This window comes from Cnephaeus nilssonii, assembly GCF_951640355.1.
Source record: "Cnephaeus nilssonii genome assembly, chromosome: 9".
Classification (NCBI taxonomy): domain Eukaryota; kingdom Metazoa; phylum Chordata; class Mammalia; order Chiroptera; family Vespertilionidae; genus Cnephaeus; species Cnephaeus nilssonii.
The window spans coordinates 20,490,678-20,515,080 of record NC_137080.1 but is presented as its reverse complement, the minus strand read 5'-3'; the positions used below and the strand labels follow the sequence as shown (position 1 = coordinate 20,515,080).

General features: G+C 39.2%; 1 protein-coding gene across 7 annotated transcripts in view; it reads left to right on the top strand.

Moving 5' to 3' along the window:
* Positions 1 to 24,403, top strand: part of EPB41L2 (erythrocyte membrane protein band 4.1 like 2) — a 199,151-nt gene that overhangs the window by 33,740 nt on the left and 141,008 nt on the right. Inside the window, exon 1 of one of the 7 annotated variants that reach the window (XM_079781293.1) lies at positions 11,798 to 11,913. The exons of the other annotated variants lie outside the window; for them this stretch is intronic. The gene's annotated coding sequence lies outside the window, so the exon portion shown is untranslated. Of the gene's footprint in view, positions 1 to 11,797; positions 11,914 to 24,403 lie in introns of those variants that run through there. 7 annotated transcript variants of the gene reach the window in all.

Below are 24,403 nucleotides of genomic sequence, written 5' to 3'. Positions count from 1 at the left end.
TCCGCTGAGCCGGAGGCTTCTGAAAGGCCTGGTGCACCAGCGGACAGGCACCCAGCTCCACCGCGAAAAGTGAAAGCGTGTAGGGGACCCTACACGTGCATGATTCAATCATGCACTGGGCCTCTAGTAAATAAATAAAGCTATTTCTTCCTCATTTCATAGACACTTTCTCATAAATATTAACCATTAGAGTGTACTTTGAAGATGCTGATAGGCTGATAATCAGTAATATGTAATCTCCTTGATATTCTGTTTTGCTTATGGAGATGAAAGATGGTCTGATTTATTGTCAGTTAAAGCAAGCAGTGAATGAAAGCATGTTTGCAATTAGTGCTTGCTCTGCGTGCAGTTTTATCTATTTAAATTGGAAAGATTACCTAAAATAACAAGGTGTGTTGTTTGAGGTTAAACAGAGACAAGCCAGGTCACTCTACTTACTAGACACATAAGAAATTTCCTTTGAATTTCTAATGTGGAGTCTTTGGTTTGTCCTCCAGATTTCTTCCCAGTATAAATCTATAGGATTTATTTTGTGGGAATAATTCAGTGTACCTCTGAAAAGGAGTTCTGAAGTTGAGCATATTTTAAATTAGTGTTAATATTGACCTCTGAAAAGTATTCTTTTGATTATCTTTTATTAAATCGAAGTAATGCTGTGTATCGTTGAATAGAAGTTTCCTTGCTTATCATTTTTGGACAATTTCTGACATTATACCCTTTCAGAAAAGTTGTCTTTGCATCATTATTGGACCTTGTTTGAGGTTGCAAGTCATTTTGGGAGACAGAAAATGATCCCTGGAAAATGTAGGGCTGATTTTCAATCTGAAGTGCGAGCTTGGTTCACCAGATTGAATTTTGGCATCTGACTCTCTCAGGGTAGGGTAGTGTCCAGCTTTATCTTGTGAGTAACTGCAGATGCCTTTTTTGCCATTTGGGTTTAAGTTTTTTTCTTTTTTTAGTAAATGACTTATCTGTGAAATTTTAAGCCCAATGGGATACAAAGAATTTTCTGGTTTTCAAAGGTTCTTTTTTTAATATTGCATTTAAAAGACAATTTTGGCTTTATTTTTAGAAATTAAATGTTACAGCTGTAATTTACCACCTCCTCCCCTCCCCTCTGCTTAAATTATTGAAGGAGAAAAATGTAGACTGATTTTGTATGCCTGAATAAAAAACAGAGGAGGGAACTTCAGCTTCATCCTTGTGCAAACCCTTGCCCACATACCTCTATGAGATCCTTCAGTGTAGGAAAACCCCAGATTCAGAGGGAAGGGAAGATTGGAGGTTGTTTTTTAATCCAAAGGCAGATACCTATTTTAACCACTCATTTGAAACAAGGCAAGTTGAGAACAGTGGGAAATCAAGGACAACGAAGCCTCAGGAAATGGCTTTACATGTTGCAGATTGCATCCTGGACGATTTGGATAAAACAGAAACAGCTGTGATGCCAAAAGCCCTATAGATTTCCAAGGCTGGCGGAAAGTGTGGTGCAGCACACTTTATGAGCTGATTTAATACAGAGCTTTGCCCACAGGTCTTTGGTGACTTGCTTTCAGTTTTCTTCACAAAAATGCAAAATATTTGGGGCCCTTCTTATTACTAAATGGGAAATCGTGTGCATTTGGCTCCGTAAAGCAAGTAGCCTTGAGAGATGGGCCTGCCTAGAAATTGACTAGATTTTTGTGGGAGAACGGGTGAAAAGGGCAATTTCCTGTTCTGCTGCCAAAAAGGTCTGAACAATTTGTAGTAGCTTGTGGCTAGAAAACAACTTCTGTGAGGCAAAACAGCAACCACAGACTGGCTCTGGGTATGTGTGAGAAAATGTTCTTCTCTCCTGTTCGATTAGACTTTATGGCAAACTTAAATGGTGAATTTTTAAAATCAACCAATTAAAATGGTGTTTATTTGATTTGGATAAAAACCTGGGGAATACGTATGTTTGGAGTTAGCACAAGTAGTGCATAATGCTCTATTTTAAAAAAGGGCAGCATTTATATTTTGCTTTTATTGTAACCGTGAGCTTGGATGGTAATCCATTTTTCTCCTGCCTTAAAAAAGTGCAGGTCAATCTTGGCATCTTGTGCATTTTTACAGGAATGTGTTTTTTTCTCAGTTAACTTATTAGAAATATGCTTTCCTCTTAGTTCACTTGGGCCTGGTGTTCCATTTTGTATTAGATGTATGTTTGTTACACACACACACACACACACACACACACACTGGTAATTGCCACTTAATAGCACTTACGGTGTGTCAGGCACCATATTGTTGTCCTTGTTATTGGTTATGTTGTTTGCTTTCTCTGGATGAGGGAGACAGCCTATAAAGTGGTTAAGTGTAGTGGCTATGTAATGTTGGAGCCAGGATTTGGAGTTTTGTCTGTGTTACTAGTTATTACAAAATAGTTACTATTTCAAATATTCATTTTCTAAAATTAAAATCTGTTATAGATTTGTGTTTTGTTTTTTGGTAGAATGGGCTTGGATATGTAGAATGAAGATAGATTTGGTTTGATTAAGTTTTAACGTTTCACTAAGTTCTTTTTTCAGTTGCTGCTACCACCACACCTGAGCTTCTGTGTATTTGTTTAATTTAATGGTTTGAGCTAGCAGTCACTAGCATGAACACACAATCATGTTGTTACTTCAGTGCTCTAGGCTTTTACTTTTTTTGGCCTTAATTTTAATCTTTCTTTTTGGTTGGGGATATCTATTAGCTCTTCATTAAAATACGGATGATAGCTGGTTATTTCTTAATATTTTGTTCTGTTCATCAACATTTTTTTCTTTTTGGAAAGTAGCCTGATGCTCATAATCTAGCCCAGTGGTTCTCAACTGAGGTGGGGGTGGGTGAGTGATTTCTGTCCCCTAGGGCAGCGGTCGCCAACCTTTGGGACCTCACGGACCATCGGTTGGCGACTGCTGCCCTAGGGGACAGTTGGCAATGTCTGGAGACATTTTTGATTGCCATGTTTTGAGGGCATGCTACTGGCATCCAGTACGTAGAGACCAGGAATGCTGCTAAACCTTTTACAATGCACAGGACAGGTCCTCACAACAAAGAATTATCTGGCTAAAATGTCAGTAGGACAGGGGTTGAAAAACCCTGATTTGTCTAACATAGGGCACAGACCAAATTTAATTAATTAGAAACTGTTTCTGGCTTCACAATATTTGTTTTCATGACAATAACTCAGTGGTAATTAGGCAAGTTTTTATTCTCTGTTCTAGAGGTGGAGGAAGAGGCTGCCCATCTGTCTGTTCACCTAGCCCTAAGCCAAATCACACAAAGTTGACCTTATCCTGGATTCTGTCTTTCAGCTGCTTCCTACCTTCATCCCCGGCCTATCCCACTTAGAAGAGATCACTTTATCGTAGTCACAGTTAATTGACTGCCTGTTCAGAATGTTTCATGAACTACCTTGGCTTGGGGTGCAAGAGAAGCAAAAGAATGAGAGATACCCACCAGAGTTTTTACTGGGATGAAGGTCCTAGTGTGCCTTTCATAATTACATTGAGTACCAGAGGATGCAGTTGTGAGTGACATACGTAGGTCCACACATATCTACAGTGTCAAGTGTTAATTAAATAGTTTTATAAATAAAACTGAAATACAATAATAAATGGAATTTTAAGATAATCTTAAAAGGAAGAAATCTCTAGGTCTAGTATCTGAAATCTGTAGGTCCAGTATCTATCAAATAGCTACTCTGTTAGTAGGAGAATTGATTTTTGCATTTGATCATCTTGTGAGTTTTTGGGCCTAGCCTTTGTGATTTTGATTAATTGTAAAAAGTTGAAAGGAGCAACTTGAAATGCTACTTGAATGTCTTTGTAAGTACTTGGGATTCTGTACCTTCTTTCTTTGTTCCTCATCCTTCAGGTATGGCTCAATTTTGCCTAACTCCATTCTCTGTTCTGCCTTTTTTTTTTTTTTTCCTTTCCCCAGATTGCTTTATGTAGGTATTTCTCAGAATGAATTTTAATCATTGGTTTCCTCTCTATGTCTCTTATTAGGCTGTGATGTTCTAGTCCAGTGGTCGGCAAACTCATTAGTCAACAGAGCCAAATATCAACAGTACAACGATGGAAATTTCTTTCGAGAGCCAAATTTTTTAAACTTAAACTTCTTCTAATGCCACTTCTTCAAAATAGACTCGCCCAGGCCGTGGTATTTTGTGGAAGAGCCACACTCAAGGGGCCAAAGAGCTGCATGTGGCTCGTGAGCCGCAGTTTGCCGATCACGGTTCTAGCACTGTGCTGGCTACATAGAGGCCATTCCCTATATACTGAATGAGTGAATGGTGGAGGACAACGGAGAGGCAAACACCTTAGCAATCTTAAACTACTAGTAAGTAACAGAAAGTAGGCAGTAGAGTTTGTGAACGTCAGGGTGCTGTGGACGGAGCCTAAATGAGTAAAGGTAGGAATTATGTTAGCATGACCATATTGGTATGGTTTGTGCTGTGCTCCCGCACCCCCCCCCTTTTTTTAATGTGGGCAGTCTGGGTGACAGGCTGGTAGGTTAGCTGTGACCTTGGCCATATCTGTAGGTCTAAATGGTGTTATGTCTTGTAGCTGAGGTTCCTCCAAGCTAAATTATCTTCTTACTCTGAAGGGATTGTAGTCTTTGCATGTTCTGGAACACAGTCTGCCTATTTGCTGGCATATGTAGATTTCTCATCTGCGTTAGTTGTGTATGTTCTCCCCTCCAGGAAGAACTAAAGTTTCACAGTGGTAGAAACGACCTTCGAAGGCTTGCAGTGGTTTCTCTGTGGCAGCACTCTTGTAGCACATTGAATTCTGGGCTTGACCTCTTATTACCTCCTTGGGCAGATATGCTTCCTTAGCCTTCACTTCAACTGGCCCCTGAATTTCAAGAGACACAGCTCCATTTTACTCTGGGGTTTATCCTCTTGTATGCATTAGTGTCACTGTTGGTGGCCTGGGTTAGAATAAATAGCAACTCTATAATGTTTGTGTTTTGTTTTCCTGTTGAATTGTAGGAAAGCATTTATTAGACACTTTGATTCAAAGTAGAAGTAATTATGGGAAAAGCTGTTTCTTTCAGCAAAAGGCCCACTAGCAGGGCCCAGTGCTTATCTCTGTGGCGGTGCCATTGGACTTGTCTCTTGAAAATTGAACACGCCTGATTGCACAGGTGTTTGCATGGTTGAACAAATTATACTTGGACAATAAACTGTTGATGCCTGACAGTGATTATAGGGGAAGGCAGAGTTGCACATGGACTACTTTGGTAAGAAAATTAAAGAGAGAATAGCACCAAACATTTTTATAAAGGAAGAGAAAATTAAAACACTTTTTGAAAGTAAATATATTTTTCTTTTATTCTTTAACTAGAGGCCCTGTGCATGAAATTCATGCACTGGGGCGGGGGTGGGGGTGGGCTCAGCCCAGCCTGCGCCCTCTCGCAGTTTGGGAGCCCTCGTAGGATGTGCGATTGCTGGCTTAGGCTCGCTCCCCCTGGCTGAGCGGTGCTCCCCCTGTGGGAGTGCACTAACCACCAGTGGGCAACTCCTGCATTGAGCATCTGCCCCCTGGTGGTCAGTGCATGTCATAGTGACTGGTTGTTCTGCCGTTCGGTCAATTTGCATATTAGCCTTTTATTATATAGGATGGTTAAGTGCCCTTAAACTTATTAATATTGGAAGTCACCCTTATACTAGACAGTTTTGTTTATTAATGAATGGCTATTAACATTCGTTTGTTTATTTAAAACATTGACTTTGTTCAACTATATCGTTTTCCTTATTAGAGGACAGCCATAGGTAGATTATGGCTCAGACCATACATAGGAATATCCAATTTCCAGTGTCATATCTTTTGTCTGTAATTTTTTTTTTTTTTGTACAGCTGTGAAATCTATGTCCAGGAGACTGGGATGTGGGTTTACTAGGATACTGTCGTTGAATTTCTGGACATCTCTAAGAGCCTGGTTAAAATTTGTGGCTGTGAGTTTAAATTGAGAAAAGTTATCATAGTTATATTGTTTGGCTGTGTGAGTGCAAGTGTGAAGTAAGGTATAGTTAGTAGGAACCATAGAGCATGAGAAGGTGCTGGAGGGAGGGGAGAGCTGGGAGTTAAGGGTATAATGGTGGCTCATGGAATCCAAACTGCTGAAGGAGGGAAATGAAGACAAGGCAGTGGGAAGGTGGTGCCCGGTGCCAGCTGCTCAGAGTCAAAGAATTGTTGAAGTTGGGGTTCAAGAGAGGCTTGAGCTGGGAGGATAGAAGATAATCATGAAATTGAGATAATAGTAGGATTCTAGATCTAGGACAGGACTTTTCAAGAAATCATTTTAGAAGGCCATGACTGGCATTTAGAAAATGAAATAGGATAAACAACATGAGAGTCAGGGCCTTATTTAGTGTATACGGAACTTTTATGTGAATTAAAAAAAGAATTCTTACCCTTTGGGGCAAGTTTTCACTTACCAATGATTATGCTTTAGATAAACCTCATTGGCTGCAGTGCTCCCAATGTGCAAAGCTTCCCCTTTGGGAAAGAAAGGAAAGGGGCGTGGGGGGAAAGAGGTGCCCTTTTTCCTGTTGCGGCAGCCCTCCCCCAGGATGAGGGCTCACTTGACTCCAGGATTGGGACTGTATTTAGCACAAACTGCCCTAGCTTAGGCTTTCTTTCGGATCAGAGTGGATCACACTTTTTGAAAACTTTGTTTCCATTAAAACTGGGTGTGTTTACTGTGTACTTGTGAACTGGATTGGGATGTAAATATTTTATTCTGGGTCACAGTGAGAAACATTTGAAAGCCAGTGCTTGGGGTATGACCGTGGGAAAGGGTAACTGAGATGAGGAGGAGGAGGACAGGATCATAGGAATTTGCTTCTTAAGTAGGAACAAACTAAAATACACACATTCTCTCTCTCTCTCTCTCTCTCTCTCTCTCTCTCTCTCTCTCTCTCTCTCTCTCTCTCTCTCTCTCTCATATATATACACACACACATGCATACACATCTCTGCTCTGTGCCTTATACAAAGGAGTAAGAGTATAGGTAATAAAAATGATTTTGATTTGGGATGCATTATACACGTGAAGGTTGGGGATTCAGCTCCCACTTCCCTCGAAAAACTTTAAACATTTTGGGGTGGTGGAGAAAAGTATGCCCCAGATATTGGATGAGCTTCTGGCTCAACATTGGGTCCCTGCAGCTTTACTGTCAGACTGAGGGGAATAGATTGGGTTAATGCCAGAGTCTGGGTCATCACTAAGATCCTGTGATTCTATAAAAGCTAGGGCACTGAGGAGAGGGGACTTTTGATAAGTGCTTTGAGTTATAGGAAGAGAGCTTTTTGCAACTTAGACAGTTATGGGTCAACCACAAACACATAATCAGCAATAGAAAATTAAATTTTAGAGGGTTGTGAGGATAACTATGCTCTGAAAGATCAAGTAGACAGACACAGTTTTGGGAACTGTGAGATATTTGTTCTAGCTTCTTCCTCATTCTGCTGCCTGATGACTTTTTTTAAAAAACAAAAAAAAATATTAGCATCTGAGTGTGATTTTGGCCTTGCCTTTAGAAGTAAAAGCAGACAGACTGTATCTGGACTTCACTGGTCCAGCTTGCCATTGTTATGCATAGTAGAATCTTGAGGTCTAAGTTCCCATCATACTGGACTATATTGGTAAGGTGTTGGCAGTGGGAAGCAGGAAGCTACTTTCTATGGCTCTTAAAAAGGAAGGGAAAGGTGACCGGGGAATTGCATAGTGGGGAGTCAGGAGGTTCTTGTAGGCCTTCATCCCAAGTCTCCCAGAGTTCACAGCCTCTTGTCAGGTACCCCATCTCTCGGGTGGCCCCTGTGGAGGAGTGGTGAGGTCGGGATTCTTCATTGGGCTGTCTAATATGAATGGAGGATGACAGAAAGGGCTGTCTCCCACTCATTCCTCTAGGGAGCAAATGGATTTTAGTTGAAATTCCTGATAGTGTGTCTTCCTTCGAAGAGTTAAAATTTGCAGTTAAATTTTCAAGTGCACTATAGGTTAATTAGACCTTAAGTATGCTTGGGGAATTAGTATTCCCTTTAATGACTGTTTTTGTGGGGCAAAATAATTATAGTTAACATTTCTTTAGTGTTTATTTGGCCAGAAATTCATTCTACCTATATTATTTTATCTGTACGAATAGCCAGGCATTCCGTTTTCTTAGCCTCATCTTACAGAATGAGGATTGAGGCTCACATCCCCAACCTTGCTTTTGTTATCCTTATCTCATTTCTCCATTGTGCCCACCCCTTCCTCAACCTAGTCTTCATTTAATTTATCTTTTTTTCTTTTAAAACAAGTGACTCAAAATCAGGCCTATTATGAGTTGGAGGATTCCTATAGACAGGCGTGTAGTTAGTCCTCAGGTCTGCCAGATGTTAAATAAAGGTGAGAACAGCTCAAGTGCGGCCTTCCAAGGACAATATTTGATGCTGTACTCTACTGTGTTTAAAGCTGAAAACTTGGGAATATAGGGCTTTCTAAGTAGAGCACAGTCAAGTGTGACTGTGAGGTTTCTAGGGCCAGAAGGCCTGTGTTTTATGTTACATAGCATTGGGTGGGCTCAGGGATTCTAGCCACAGCTGCATTCCAGAGACAGTTGAGAGCCAAGGCTGGTAATGACATCATCTCCACAGGTGCCAAATCACCCCCCTTCCCCTCAGCCTGCCTTTGCTCCCTACCCCCTTTTCTTTTTAAAGGACTTCTAAGCACTACCGTGAGGTTTTGTTGCAAAAATAAGTATGAAATCCAATTCTGGGTGTGTGTGCAGAGGTAGGGAGATGAAAATACAGTGCTTTTTGCAAACCACACAGTCCCAGAAATTCCAGTGTTAGGTTACTTTCGTTCAATCACTCCCAAGAGATTTTTTTGGGAGTGGGGTGGGGATGGGGATGGAAGAGAGGATAGAGACTAGATGAGAAAAGTAGCCATGGACAGCCAAAGTTGAGGGGTTTCTCCCCCTCTATTTCCCCCTGAATGAAGACTGACTGCAGTATTTCTAAAAGAACTCCAATTTTCAGCATATTTTGTAGAGGCGGAAGAGCTCTGATTCCAGACGTCAAGCCTGGTTTCGAGGGATTGGATCTTTTTAATGGTAAATTTGCATGTTTGTTGGGTAAAACTTGGAATAGAGAGAAACATAATAAAAGCCAGCTTTATTCTCACTTTCAGACATAATCACTTAATATTTTGTTGTTTTTATCCTTGAATCCAACATTTATAGTTTATAGAATAAATACTTCAGTAAATTTGTGTACATTTCATAAACCTGGGCTCATATGTTTGTTTTTTTATATTGATTTTTATTCAACTTTGTGTACATGTTGCCATGCTAAGTAATTTCTTAAATAGGTAGAATTTTAGGACTGTGAGGCACTTTAAGAGATAATTAATCTACCCCATTTTTATTTTATAAATGAGGAGATTTAGCAAAGGGAAGCTAAATGACTTTATCAAATTAGTATTGCTTTCAGAGCTGGAATTAGAACTGGTCTCACTTATTTCAGTATATATAACTATACCATTCTGTCTGTTTTACTTTATACACTGAGGAGAATTTGTGAGGTATTACACTTCACAAAGATAAATTGGAGCCCATTGCCTCAGAGAGTTAAATCCATCTGACTATAACTTTTAGTATGAAAAAAAAAATGACACATGGACTACCCAAACACACCTGTGTAGTTAAATTAATTTGCCTCAAGTAATTTGGAGAGGTTTGAAAACCACATGATTTGGCTGCACTGCTGTTATTTCAGGGTTATTTGATGTAAGTGTGAAAGGAATGGAGGTTAAAAATGTATGTTTTACATTTAGCATAAGAATATTTGAAGTTTCTATTTTCCGTCATGTTCAAACCAATTAATCTCTTAAAACTTTTTAGTGATTTTGCCAAACTGTTAATTATCATCTCATGGGCCAACTTTCTTCTACTCTGGAATATATTTGCCATATTTTGCTGAATTCCTATAGGAATTCTTAGCTGTGTAGTTCCTGTGGCCCTTACTCACAGTCTTATAGCCCTTCTTCTACTGTTGTCTTAAAATTTGAATGTTTATGAATGTTCACTTTCCGTGGGGTTGTGTGTTAGCAGTCTAGATTATCAGCATCTCAAAGACAATATTATTGTCTTCCTTCTGCCTTTCTGCCTCTCTTTCCCCCTCCACTTTGTCTCCATAGTGCTAGCAGAGCACCTTGTAGATTCTCACTATTATTACTATGTATTGTTTAAAGGGTTCTGAGCATATTTAGGGCAAATGAGGGAACATGGCCTCTTCTCTGCTCTCTGTGAGTTGATAGTGGTGCTGGCACCACTGGTCTTGGGAATATCTCTGCAGAAAAAACAAGTTGAGCATGATTTGTACTTTTTTTGTTGTTTTGTTCAACAGGTAGTTAGATGTTCTTTTTGAGGCAGTTATTATGGATTCAGACAATGTGCTGGTACACAGAGTTTCAGACTTAACCCTCACCTTTGTTTGTCTTTCAGTCAATCTAGAAGAAACCGTATAAAACAGCTGAAATGACTTTGGTGAGAGGGGAGGGACATTTGAAAAATAGGTGATGGAGAATCCCCAGTTTCTGGTTTTCCTTGGAAAAATTCTCCCACAGGAAATCTTCAGTCTATTAAGTTATGCAGTGTGAAGACTTACTGACAATTTTCTACATTTGTTTTTTTGTATCTTGGGGGAAGAATTGAAGGTAGAATGAGGGGAATGAAGAAATTTGGTATTGAAAATCTGAAGAGTAAGGAGTGGGAAAGAAAGGAAATAATTGCTAGTATGTATTGGTATGTTGGGGAAGAAGGAAAGAGAGAAAGAATGAAAAAGCCATCAAGAAATAAGGATAAGTAGCCAAATACTAGGGTGGGGACCAAATCTGAATGTCATTTGGCAAAGTTGATTATTCTCTTGGTTCTTTTCCAGAAGTGTTTCAAATCACTGAGTGGGTGGAGGAACTCCACTAGAGATGACAGCTTACGTGTTGGAGAAATATGACAGAAATAGCTTGAGTGACTGAAGTGGGAAGAAACAGAATTAAGAAAATTCTTTGTTTCTTTTTTCCAGCAATGTTCTATTTCTTATAATGCTGGACTTAATTTAAATTAAAGTGTTGTACCATTAAGTTTGTTCAGTATAATATACTTTCCTTTTTGATCAGTTGCTTGATTCCCGCCCCCCTGCCCCCCCATTCCCACCCCCATCTTTCTCTAAGTGGCTTGCCTTTTGAAAAGGCCTTGGAACTCTCTCCATTTTCCAACTTATTCATTGTGGGAAAGTATCAGGACATAGATGTGATGCAAAAGGAGACCGATCCAGGAGCTTCACAGGGAAGCAACCACACACAAACCCTTCATGGACCAAGTACACTTGTGTGTCTGTGTGTATGGGCATGCACATGCTCTTTTCTCTTAAAAAAGAGTTACATAGGCATGACATATTTTGTGCAGAAAATTTCATGTGCTGCTGAAGTGTGATCTAATTTCTGTTAAGTTGTTTTAAAATTCATTATTTTTAAGTAATAAGGGGTCTGCATATTCTCTAGGCTCTTTAGAATAATTTTCCACCTGTCTGTTTGGTTTGGCGAAAAAAGTAAATTAATTTGGGGATTAATTTTATGATTGGAAAAGGAACTGTACTTCCTAAAGATATGTATGCTTACTGTTGTGTTCTAGTATCAGTCGCATTATTTCCTGATCCACGGCTGGGCCACCTCCGACATAAGTGTTAGGAACTGAATTGTGTCAGCACTGCTACTTAAGGCGTTTATCCTAATCCAGGCGTCCTTGGTATTCGGTGCCATCGAGCAAGGTGGTAGCAGTGATCACAGACCTGGACTGCAGGTGTGAGTTCTAAGGACATCTGTGATTACTCAGTGAATTCCTTACCAGTGAAGGTGAGTTGGTGTTTTTCTTTGGATGCTCAGTTTTGACTGCATGAAGGTAATGGTTTTATGTTATTTTCAGTTCTCCTAGACCCGTGGTCGGCAAACTGTGGCTCTTTGGCCCCTTGAGTGTGGCTCTTCCACAAAATACCATGGCCTGGGTGAGTCTGTTTTGAAGAAGTGGCGTTAGAAGAAGTTTAAGTTTAAAAAATTTGGCTCTCAAAAGAAATTTCCATCGTTGTACTGTTGATATTTGGCTCTGTTGACTAATGAGTTTGCCGACCACTGGACTAGACGAAATGAATATCACTGAATTCTATCTCACAGGGTGTTGTTATGCAGCACAAGTAAAGAGAAGGTGAGGGCCAATGAGGAACCAGCCTTATAACTTATATGGTCCAGATTTGGGTTTTTGGTATTTGTGTGGGCCAGGTTTCCTGGAAGATAAGCTTATATTATATTTATGTAGATGATCCTAAAAGTTCTGTGTAATTGTTACAGAATTATATTTGAAAAAGAGAATAGTGGATTTCATGTTTTCTGCCTCAGTTCTGATAGCCACAGCTACTGTTTTCTTGGACAGGTGCTTCTTCACTTTCCCTTGTCCCTGCAACTGCTGTGATTTCTGTACCTTTGTGTGATAGAGGCTGTGCATGAGGAAGAGATTATAGTAATGCCTATAGTTTAAAAAATACACCAATAAACAAGCAGCCACCATTCTACGTTTTCATACTGTTTTATACCTTTGGGAATCAGAACCTCAGCAGAGTGAGGTTGCATTGGGGAAAAGAAGATCCCAGGAGGAAAGTGTGTTTGGAAAAAATTGGCTCCATTTGACAAAATGCTGAGGGGCAAATTCATCAATTCATCTAGAAACATGAGTTCATCAGCTGGTTGATTTAAAATGTTAATGCAAATGAGAAATACCTGGCAGATATTCTAAAAAATGATTCCATAGTCACTTAGCTCAGTTTAAAATTTCTCAAGAGTCTCTATTGTCAGTAATGTAAAGGATGGGTTATAAAGAATTATTTTTTCAGATCCTTCCCAGATCTAAAATTATATGATTCAGGAGGACTATAAAATATATTATTGTAGGATTATTTTAGAGCCATTTCTATTTTCTTCTCACTTTTCTTAGAATTTAATACCTTTTTGAAGATAATGATCTTTTAGGAGTCTTAATCCATGAGAACCAATCATGTAGAGTGAAGATAGTAAATTCCATTCTTCTCACATTTTCCTAATTTGAATCTTAAAAGATGGCATAAGCTTTCTGATTACAAATGTGCCAAGATATTTGTTTCATTAGATAGCTATTTAATTTAATATTAGGCTCACTTTATTGAATAATTAAGGTGATTATCATGGATAATAGAAAAATGAGATTATGATGCCTGGAGTTGCTAGAAAAAATAGGTGCACTGAGTTTCTTAAAAGTGTTTTCTTATAACTTCATTTCTTTCTACCATATATACTAAGCATAGCTTTGTGTACAGTGGATAACTTTTTGCAGCTGAGGATAAGCGATGAGTAACATGGACTTGTTTAGTGGAGTCAGTAAGATGGGAATCTGGGGAAACTGAAGAAAAGTGCTCAGCTCTGGAAGAGACACAGGGAACGCTGTGGGCATCTGGAGGAGGGAGGGGTAGCACCCAGCTAGGAGTGGCCAGTATGTGTTTGGCAAGGTCATAGCGTGTAGCAGGATTTGTCCTACGTTGTTGTTGGTGGTGGTTGTGGTGGTGATGGTGATGGGCATGCTGATGGGCATGCTACTCGGCTGGCTGACTTCTGAGAAGAGACCACAGGAGTGAGCCTGGAGACTTGAGTGGTTCCCCCCCAGCATAGACAACATCATGGCCAGTACTGAGCAGAAAGGCTAGAAATTCTAGGAGGGTTTAGCCAGAGCCTGGAAGACTGCATTTCAGGTGGAAAATTTGGGTTTTCTTTTTGTACTTGCTGAGCTTTCCCAAACAGGTGAATGATGTGATCAGAACTAGAATTTAGGAAGATTAGTTGAGTGAATATTCAGAGTAGGACTAACAATTTATGTGAAATAAATGGTTAAGAGAAAAATTTACCCATTGGTAGCTTATTTACTGGCTTTACTTATGAATCTCCTGTTTGTAATTTTAACTGAAGTTTTCTTCTCACAATACAAAAGTCATCAGATTGTTTTTTAGGGTACTAGCCACTGAAGATAACTAATATATACACTTCAAATAAAAAGTGAGGAACATTCAGCTTAAGGTTCTGATTATGATCTTTCTTCATCCAATATGTTCAGTTATTTATTTTGTAATTAATCCTGGCCCTTCACATTCCTCTCTCTCTCTCTCTCTCTCTCTCTCTCTCTCTCTCTCTCTCTCTCTCTTTTTCTCTGAAGGTATTTTTTAAGGTTTGTTTTAACAGTGTTTTGAAAATGTTATTTGGTTGATTAAGAGTGGGTATGTTCCATTTTCCTCACACTCCCAATTTATTAAGCTTCTATTACCATTTTAATATACTATTTTAGGAAAATTTTGCCTTATTTTTGGCAATAGTTTGTCTAATTGTTGTGAACGTTATTTGATGTTGATAGTCTTGAAATTCAAAGTAAAGTGTCTTGGGAAGAAAGTCTAGCTAGTAAATGAAAGAGCTGGAATTGAAACTTAGTTCTGCCTGATACAGAGTCATTTTATACGTGTAAGCCTCAGTTTCCTTATCTGTTAAATTGAGACATTGCTAGTACATTTCTCATTTAGAGTAGTCATGAAAAATGAAATATATGTTGATTGCTCAGCATAATGTTGGCATAGGTTGTTTATAAGCAGTGTTTTAAATAATATGCATTATAGAAGCATGATGTTTATGAATCTAAGAAACTTAGTTGATTCAATTGAGAAGTAATTTTTGAATTTTTTTAGTTACAATTTTTCTTATCAAATTTAATATTTGAAATTATCCAATTATAAAAACACTAAGCACGCTTTGAATTTGTGTCCTATAATGAGACTTGTGTCCTCAATAGTTTCTTTAATTTTCCCCTACAGACTGTCATTCTACATGTTGAGTTCTGTTTTGTGTTAATTTTTACTGCTTCCCCCCTTCTCCCCCCATTGAAATGCAATAGCCCTGTAGTGTCTTAGTGGAAACATTGTTCTCTTTGTTAGGGCTAAAAAGTGCCTTTGTCATTCCTTGGAGACATTCTGCAGATGCCATTTTGCAGTTTTGAAAAATATGTCCCTGTCCTCCTTGTGCTGTGTTAAATTGTGCGTGTGTATGGCTTGGTATTTTAATGAAGTTGTAGTGAAAACTTGACAGTGATACTTGTCATGATAACAAAACAAAAAGAGGCTCTTTCCTGATAGAACGTAGGTTTGTGTCCTCTTTCTGTAGCCTGTGTGGTCTGAAAGCAGATCCCTCCTGGCTTAGCTGTGCCCTCAGATGTTTGATGCTTTTTGACTAACCTCATAGGAAGCTGTTAAAACAGCTTCTTCTGAGCAAGAACTCTAAGCCTTTTGTTGATGTGTATTGCTTTTTAAAGATCTCCTAATTTACATATTCTTAATAGCATTTTAAGTGGCAAGTATACACTCTAATTTGCTAAGTCCCTTTAATCCTTGTATTAAGAGGAGAAGTGGGGACAAAAATCTGTTGGGAAATTGCCCTGATAAAAATTCAGGAAATTCCTTTCATTCTTTTAAATTCAGTTAAAATCTAACTTTAAAAAAAAGGCCTCTGATGTAACTGTCTGAGAGCATGTGCTTCTTGAGTCCAGTAATTTCTTGCATATAGTGCCATGCTCGAAGAGAGGAATATGAATGTTCCTCTGTGTTTTAGGTAAATCTATACCACATGGTGCAGCACCAGTTTATTATAACTTTGCTGGGGCTTCTTTTTGTATGGGCTTTAAAACTGTTAAGCAGGAATATAGAAATAAAGGGAGAAAAACATAACGTATTTTGCTTTAATGGACTTTAATTTATTTAAAATTTTTTATTAATTACAATAATATGTTCAGTGAAGAAAAGTTGATAATATAGAATAATACAAATAAAGCAAAATTTCCTGTTGCTCACATTCAGGAACAACCACTTGTTACCATTTTGGCTAAGCATCTCCAGTCTTTTATCTGTCAATTTTGTACACATGGGTTAAAACAACAGCATTATCCCTTTAAACCTGCTTATTTTTCCTTGGCACGATGTGGCCAATATGTCTCCATAAATACTTAAGATAGTAGTGCTTAATTTTGGAAATGTTAATTCACAGAGCGTTCATTCATTAGATGGACTCACCTAAAAGTTCTCAATTAGTTGAAAGTGGGCACATTTATTGATACATGTGTCAGAAAGGGATAGGCTAATCATTTTGTATGTTTTGCAGGGTCATAGAAGCATAACAAGTCTATGTTAGAACTGTTAAGAAGCCTTTAAACAAGCAAAGAAAGATCTTATCACATAAGCTCTGGTTCACCCTGGACATCTGGCTCCCTGATTTCCAACAAGAGCTGATTTTGCTGTGGCTGGACTCCTATCGTCTGGGGCAGTACACAGGGATTACTGTGTTTGTGTAAGTCCACCCATTGGCTGGACTTGTTTTATATAGTGATACCGAGCCCTGTGTCATGCCATTCCATCTCTTTCTTTTAAAGATGAATATACAATTGATACAGGACATATCCTGTTACAATAAACTCCATGGCAGAAATAAACTCTTTCTTTATATGTATACTAGAGGCCTGATGCATGAAATTTGTGCGAGAGTAGGCCTTCCTTCCTTCAGGCACCTGGGACCCGGGCTTCCCTCGAATCTCCAGTTTCTGGACGTCCGGTCTAAATAGCATATTATGCTTTTATTATTATAGATTTCTGTATAATTAGGGGTCTAAGTGGGAAGAAACTCTCCCAAGAGGATTGGTGGATAATGAGGCTACTCCTTCTTTAGAAGGGACACATACCTTAGGTCTTGTCCTCATTACTCAGGGGTTCAACGGGAGGAATGTTTACTTTTGATATATAGATGATAATACAGCAAAAACAAGCTTCCTTATTTTGCTGTAACTATGCTGTTCTGTTTGTTCATTCAGCATTTATTGAATTTAGATGTTCCAGTATGATTAACATAGGGAATAATGGGAGGAGATAATATGGGGTTGAGAAGAAGGATATGAGCTAGTTCTAAATTATGGTGGAACCCAAATTGCTTGAATAGAACTAGTGAAAATCATTAGATGAGTTGACTATGGTAGGAGGAAAAGATCAGATAGATGGTGGTAACAAAGGGGAAATTAGTTGTGGCAGCTAAGTTGGTTTATGTGAGTGCTACATTTCCCCCTTTTGTCTGATATAAGTGTATGTATACATTTAAGTAAAATATGTCAATGCGTGTGTATTCTTTCAGTGCATGTAATCATGGATAGATCCTTCCTGGCCTGTCATAGTTCAGTTTTTGTAGGTAAAACTGCAGATATAGTCCTTTCCTCACCAAGGGCAGACCATGCAAAGTCCTGTTGGCCTACTATATCTGGAGGCAATGTCTTATCTCATAGAACATGGTCTACAGGTGATGTTCATTCCTCTGATTCCATTTCCATCAGCCTACATGTCAGTGGTCAGCCCCATTGCTGAGGTTTCCCCCAGGACAGTGCTCTGCCCTGTACTGTCCATTGCATGGCTGTAAATCACATACTATAGGTCATCAGTTGTGTGATTCATAGGGTAGATCAGTGGTTGGCAAACTCATTAGTCAACAGAGCGGCAAACCGCGGCTCGCGAGCCGCACTTTGCCGACCACTGGGGTAGATGATTAGGTAAGTGAAAGCAGTGACTGCTCTGGATATAGCTTGTTCTTGAAGTGTGATATCTGATCGGATCGTGCTGGCCTGGTCTGTCCACTGGGAGGATTGCCTTTACCCACCATGTTTATCTCAGGGTCATCTCAGAGAAGGGGCTGCCTTACTCTTAGCCCATTTGTTTGATTTTCCCATTCTTGGCATCTTGCTCTGCCAGTGGGTGTTGCTGGAGTGGTAGAGACTCTGCTGGGTTGAGTTGCCCTCTGCCAGACTTCTCTTTTGTGAATGTTTGTGTACTATAAACTCACAAATAACTTAATTGGGCTTCCCTCCATCCCAAGTTGGATTCTGGGTATCCTTTAGCTTAAAAATCAGTAATAGAACTATTGTTAGGTTTGGTAATAAATTGTCTATTTTAACCTTATACCTGGAAGTCTTGGGTTGGATTCCCCCCTCCCAAATGTAGACATGGGAAGTGGATGTAAACCATAGACTGACAGGGGAGAGTCAGCGTTAACAAGGCCACGGAAGCATGAAGATTCATTTCGTGTTGAGGGGCTGATATGAATGGAGTTGAGGATGTGTGAGAGAGGGTGGAAAGCAGAGGACAGGCTGCGAATGTGGATTAGAGCCAGCCAGTGCTCAACACAGGAAGTTCCACTGAGGTGTTTGGTCTTCATCCTGTCTGCCCTGCAGAGCCACTAGAAGCCTTTTAAAAATGATGATTATTATTATTTTTTTAAGGAAGAGAATAATTACAAATATTTGTGCTTTAGAAATACTACATGACAGGTTTTCTGGAGAATTATCTAATTTACCTGGATAGCCATTCTGGTGATTTTTAGTGTTAGTTAAAGGAGCCTGTCTCAGAAAGCCTTTTTTAAAATTTTATTTATAACTTCTAGATAACATTTCCAATTCCAGTAATGCTCTTGTATTTCTCTGTGCAGTAAAATCTGATGCTATGAATTTTTCTTTTTTGTTGATATTTATTATAAAGGTGATTAGGATCAATTATTTATTAAACTTAATTGTAATAGTAAATCTTATTGTTACCAATTAAGTACATTACAGAGTAATACTATGAAGTTTGGGAATACTGATTAAAGGAAAGCTATCTTTGGTATCTGTTGTTCTTTATTAGATAAACTAGAGGCCCAGTGCATGAAATTTGTGCACGGGGCGGGGGGGAGAGGGGGGTGTCCCTCAGCCCAGCCTGCACCCTCTCCAATCTGGGACCCCTTGAGGGATGCCCGACTGACCGTTTAGGCCCAATCCCGGTATTGGGCCTAAACTGCTGGCTCCCAACCGCTTGCCTGCCTCATTGCCCCTAACTGCTTCTGCCTGCCAGCCTGATCACCCCCTAACCACTCCCCTGCCAGCCTGATTGATGCCTAACTGCTCTCCGGCTGGCCCGATTGCCCCTAACTGCCCTCCCCTGCAGGCCTGGTCACCCCCAGCTGCTCTCCCCTGCAGGCCTGGTCCCCCCCCAACCCTCCCCTGCAGGCCTGGTCCCGCCCCCCCCCCCCCCGCCTCAACTGTCCTCCACTGCAGGCCTGGTTCCCCCACAACTGCCCTCCTCTGCTGGCCTGGTCACCCCTAACTGCCCACAACTGCCCTCCCCTGCTGGCCATCTTGTGGCGGCCATCTTGTGTCCACATGGGGGCGGCCATCTTGTGTCTTGGAGTGACGGTTAATTTGCGTATTACTCTTTTATTAGATAGGATTTGTACCAGCCTTACTGTGTGCCAGGCTGGAGATTCAATGTGAGTAAGAAGACTGAGTTGCTCCTGAATTCACAGTAAGACAAACTGATACCACGAATTCAAAAATGGTCACTCTAGCAGTATAAATATATATAGAGAAAAGACAACAAAGTGAGCTTGTATGGTTAGAGGAATGGCTTGGGACTAAGCCTGTCCTATATTTGTGTGTGTGTGTGTGTGTCTGTGTGTATGTGTTACTAGGTATAGTTTATAGTTATATACTAGTTAATGAATATGATCAAATTACTCATTTGTCATCAAATGTTCCTTTTGATTACCTACTGTATGCCAGGTACTATGTTAAGCTGGGGCATATGGATATAAGACTGTAGTCTTTACCCTTAGGAATCAGATTGTTCACATGGAGAGGCAGTCAGTTAATAGCAAGGAGAGACAGTGTGGGGACTGGGAATTGCCCTGCAAACCTGATAAATAAATTTTTCTTAATGTGTCATTTTGCTTAATATTTAATAGAATCTTACCGTGTATCAAGTATGTGAGAAGGGGAATCCTTTTGTAAATCACCTTAATAGTTCCTTAAGAAATATTTGTTGAATGAATGAATCTTTTGCGTAAAAATAGATTTTTACAAACTGGTATTAATTCAAAAGAATATTTGCATAGCCCTGGCCAGTGTGGCTCAGTTGGTTGGGCGTCATCCTGTGCACCTAAAGGTTGCTGGTTCCTGGTCAGGTCACATGCCTGGGCTTTGGGCTCAATCCCCGGTGGGGGACATGAAGGAGGCAGCCCATAGATGTTAAGCTCTCACATCCATGCTTTTTTCTCTCCCTTTCCCTTCCTCTCTGTCTAAAAATCAGTAAAAAGTATTTTGAGAAAAACAAAAGAATATTTACATTAATTGCTATTGGCTTTTCCTTCATTTCTTTTTTTCTTTTTTTTTTAATTGAAATTTCCAGGAAGTATCACTGTCCTAGGGATTTTGTCCAAGCACTTTTCTGAAGCCAATGGGTGGGTTTATGTTTAGATCCAAGAGAAACAAATTATAACCATGGATGTGAACTTTTCACAGTCTTCTCAAAATAAAAGCTTGAAAAAAATTTTTATGCCTTTCTTTCGCAAAGACTAAATATCTCTTTCTAAAGAGGAATAAAACAAAGGTAATGCATGAAGTCTACATGGATCTTTATATTGTTCCTACCTTCCCTAATAATTAGCAGAAACCCTCAAATTGTTCATTGAATCTTTTTGTTCATAATTTCAAACCATAAAATGTGGGAGAAGTATTTATGTGGTAAAGTTCCAATAACATTGACATAGCTATTTTAAAGAATGTAGGTATTTTGGGAGTCAAGGAGCAAATGTATAATATTAGGTTTATGAAGGCAATCAAAAGAAAATATGGGTATTCAATAAGATCTTTCTGTTATATGAAACAAATTAGATATGTTGAAAATGTCTTAGCTTAAATTTATTAAATATGAATGCAGTTGAGAAGAGGTAAAGGCTTTGTAAAATGTAAAGCGCTTGCAATTGCATACTTGGTGTAACACAGATTTCTTAAGCTTCCCACCCCTTATATGACTACCATCCTGTTTTGTTTGGGTGTGGAAGAGGACACAGCCATGGGAGGTGCATGTAGTTAACTTGATAGAAGGGGGAAGTGGAAATAAGGGTGGGAATGAGTACTATACAAATTTATGTATTTTAGGTTCAAAGCCACTGATGTTTCCAAATCATGGTCTTTAAACCAAGATTGGATAATTTAGTAACTAAAATTTACTTGTATCATTAGATTTTAAGCACCTTCAGAACATCGATTTGTATACCTAAGTGTAGTACATTGATCACACTTATTTGTAATATTATGAGCTAATTTTCTAGACTTTTTATTCCTTGCTCTTGCACTAAGCAAAGCACCTTGTTTTGGCTGTCTTCGGCCATCTCTTTGCTTTGCTGTTACAGTTTATTGTGTACATCACAGTTTGCTTCTTCATACTACTTTTCTTGCTCCCAGTCCTTTATAATCAAAGTGGAGGGGTGTGGGATGGGAATGGGGGGATGAGGACAAATATGTGATACCTTAATCAATAAAGAAATTAATTAAAAAAATAAAAATAAAACAAAAAAACCCCCACAAAAAACAAAGTAGATTTCTTGTACACAACAGAGAATTGGGTTTTGGTTTTTCACTTAACCAGACAATGGACTATGTACATTCAGACCATTTGAACTAAATCTAATTGTTAGTGTGGTTGGGTAGCATCTTGCTATTTGTTTTCTATTTGTCTCATATATTGTTTCTTTTTCTCCCCCCCACCCCCCCCCTCCCCAGTCTTCCTCTGGATTGGGTGTTTTTCTCTGATCCTGTTTTATCTCCATATGGATTTATTTGTTATTCCTCTTTGTTTTATTGTTACTCCATCTAAATTGAACTCATTAACTTTGCCAAAAATCCGCTACTCTCCTTCCTTGTTAACTATTTCACTGAATAGCTTTGCCATACAAATAATTGTGCTTTTTATCTTTGAGCAATTTCTTAATCTTTGTTTTTTATTTCTCCTTTAACTCCCATGTGTCACCGATTTCTACTAATAGAATATTTCTTGAATTTATCAACTTTATTCCACTGATAACTTCTAATTCAGATACTATTAACCTGCATTAAGCTGAGCTCTCTCATGGTTCAATTTTAAACTTTGGTAGCTAAAGAAACACAAGGCCCAGCATAGACGAAGAATTGACAGACTATTTGTTTTTACGCTGGTCTCTTGAAAAATAAAAAGAAGTTCATTATAACAGTAAAATTTTAAAAAGTGTCTTTATTAATTTATGAATTTTGCTGATTCTTTCTCATCAATATAGAGTCAGCCCTCAGACTCACCTTTAACCAATCTTCTCCCCCAAAATAAATACCAGCTCTCTCAGTTTCAACTTGAGTCTCTTGTTTATGGATCTATTCTTCTCTCTAATAACTCAGCCCATTCCACAGTAAGTTAGTCAAACTACTTTCAAAATTGAAATTATAAAGACAGAATTTCATTTGAGAGAGAGGGAGTAGAGACTGTGGCCACCTATTTATTAATGTTTTAAAAATTATACGGCTATCCTTTTTTTGGTTTTGTCTGGATAAAATGACATGTTCTGTTTAGTTTTTCTACCATTTTCTAGTGTTTCTTTAATCTGTTCTTCATATTGTAGTCAAAGTAGTCGTTTTAAAGTTTTTTAGTTTTATGATTAAAATCTGTTCATGATACCAAATTGCTTTTCAGAATAGTCACAAACTTTTTAATATAACTTTTACCTTATAAAATTTTTGCTGTTCTAGATTTTAACTTACTAGTCTGGTTTCTCTGTTCACCTCTCAGGTTTTCTCTCATCTGTAGACTTTTGTACATGTTGCCAGGCGTATTCTACTCTCAAGTCTCAATTTTAGATGTAACTTCCTCAGGGTTGCCTTTCTTCCTTACATTGGGCTCCCTCCTCTCTGTTAAATCAGGTACTATATGCTCTCAACTTCCTCCGTTCCCAATTGACTCTTTACTTGCCTACCTCCCCCATGACGTTATCAGCTCCACAGAGGCAGTTAGCACATCTTTGTTCACAATTGTCTGGCACTTAATGAGCTCTCAGTAATTATTTGATGAGTGAAAGAATGATTACTGAATGATCTGATATTGGGCTTCCTGTCCTTTGTTCTTAGTGCTTAGCTTGCTCTGCTGAGCTGGTTTGGTGGATTATTAGCCTGATAGTGAGACATTCTTCTGAATATTTTCTCATTAAACACATACAGATTACTCTGTACCTGCTTGAGTAGGTAGATTTCATCTACCATGTTTAGTTTTTACAGTACTTTAAACTTCTTGTTATGCAGACATTCATCTAGTTCTAGCACCTTTGTTTGCCCTGCTTTTCTTTTTAAAGGAAATCCTGGCTTTTAAGATCCCTTTCTCTATTATTGTATTACTAGAACTTTCAACCATAGTCCCCCTTTCTTTGGAAATAGGGTAAAGGATGAATAATAAATAGTAGCAAATGCCAGAATTAGGGACAAGTTAATCACTTCGAGCTTTGATTTCTATAATCCTCACTAAAGATGGCACATTATCACTTCAAACTTAGTTTGCCTAACAATTCCAAAATCTTGCAAATTTTCCTAGTCTTCTGGGTTTGCAACTTTGGCATTATTTCTAGTTACCCCTCTTCTTCATTTGCTGTCTATTTAGACATCAACCTCTGTGGAATTTTTTCTCTGAAATTTATTTAATATCAGTCCTTTTTTTGTCATTACTACTGCTGCTTCCACATGAGCCATTTTATCCTATCTAATAAAAGAGTAATATGCAAATTAATCACCACTCCGCTACACCCATAAGCCATGCCCACAAGCCACACCCACCAGCCAATCAGGAGCAAATATGCAAATAAACCCAACCAAGATGGGTACGGCCACAGAGAGCAGGAGGGAGGCTTGGGTTTCCCTGGCAATGGAGGAAGCCAAGCTTTCCTCCTGCCCTTGCCGGCCTAGGCCTCTACTCAAGGCCACAAAGTTTCAATGATAGAAGATACATAAATCCAAACAGAAATGGTGGCAGCCTCGGATCTGGAAAGAGCAGGAGGCTAGGGTTGCCCCCAGCGATGGAGGAAGCCAAGCTTTCCACACACCCTGGTCGGTCCAGGCCTCTGCTTAAGGCTACAAAGTTTCAATTATAGAAGATAAATAAAACCCAACAGAAATGGCTGCCGCGACGGAGCAAGCAGAAGGCTTGGCTCCGCTCCAGGCTACAAAGTTTCAATTGTAGAAGATAAATAAACCCCAGATACCAGGGCCTCCGCTTGGGTCGCCAGGGGGCATGGCCCACCTGCAAATCACCATAGGCCCCTTGCCCAGGCTGCCCCACATCCCAAGGGAACCCCCACCCTGATCCGGGACACCCTTCAGGGCAAACCAGCTGGCCCCCACCCGTGCACCAGGCCTCTATCCTATCTAATAAAAGAGCAA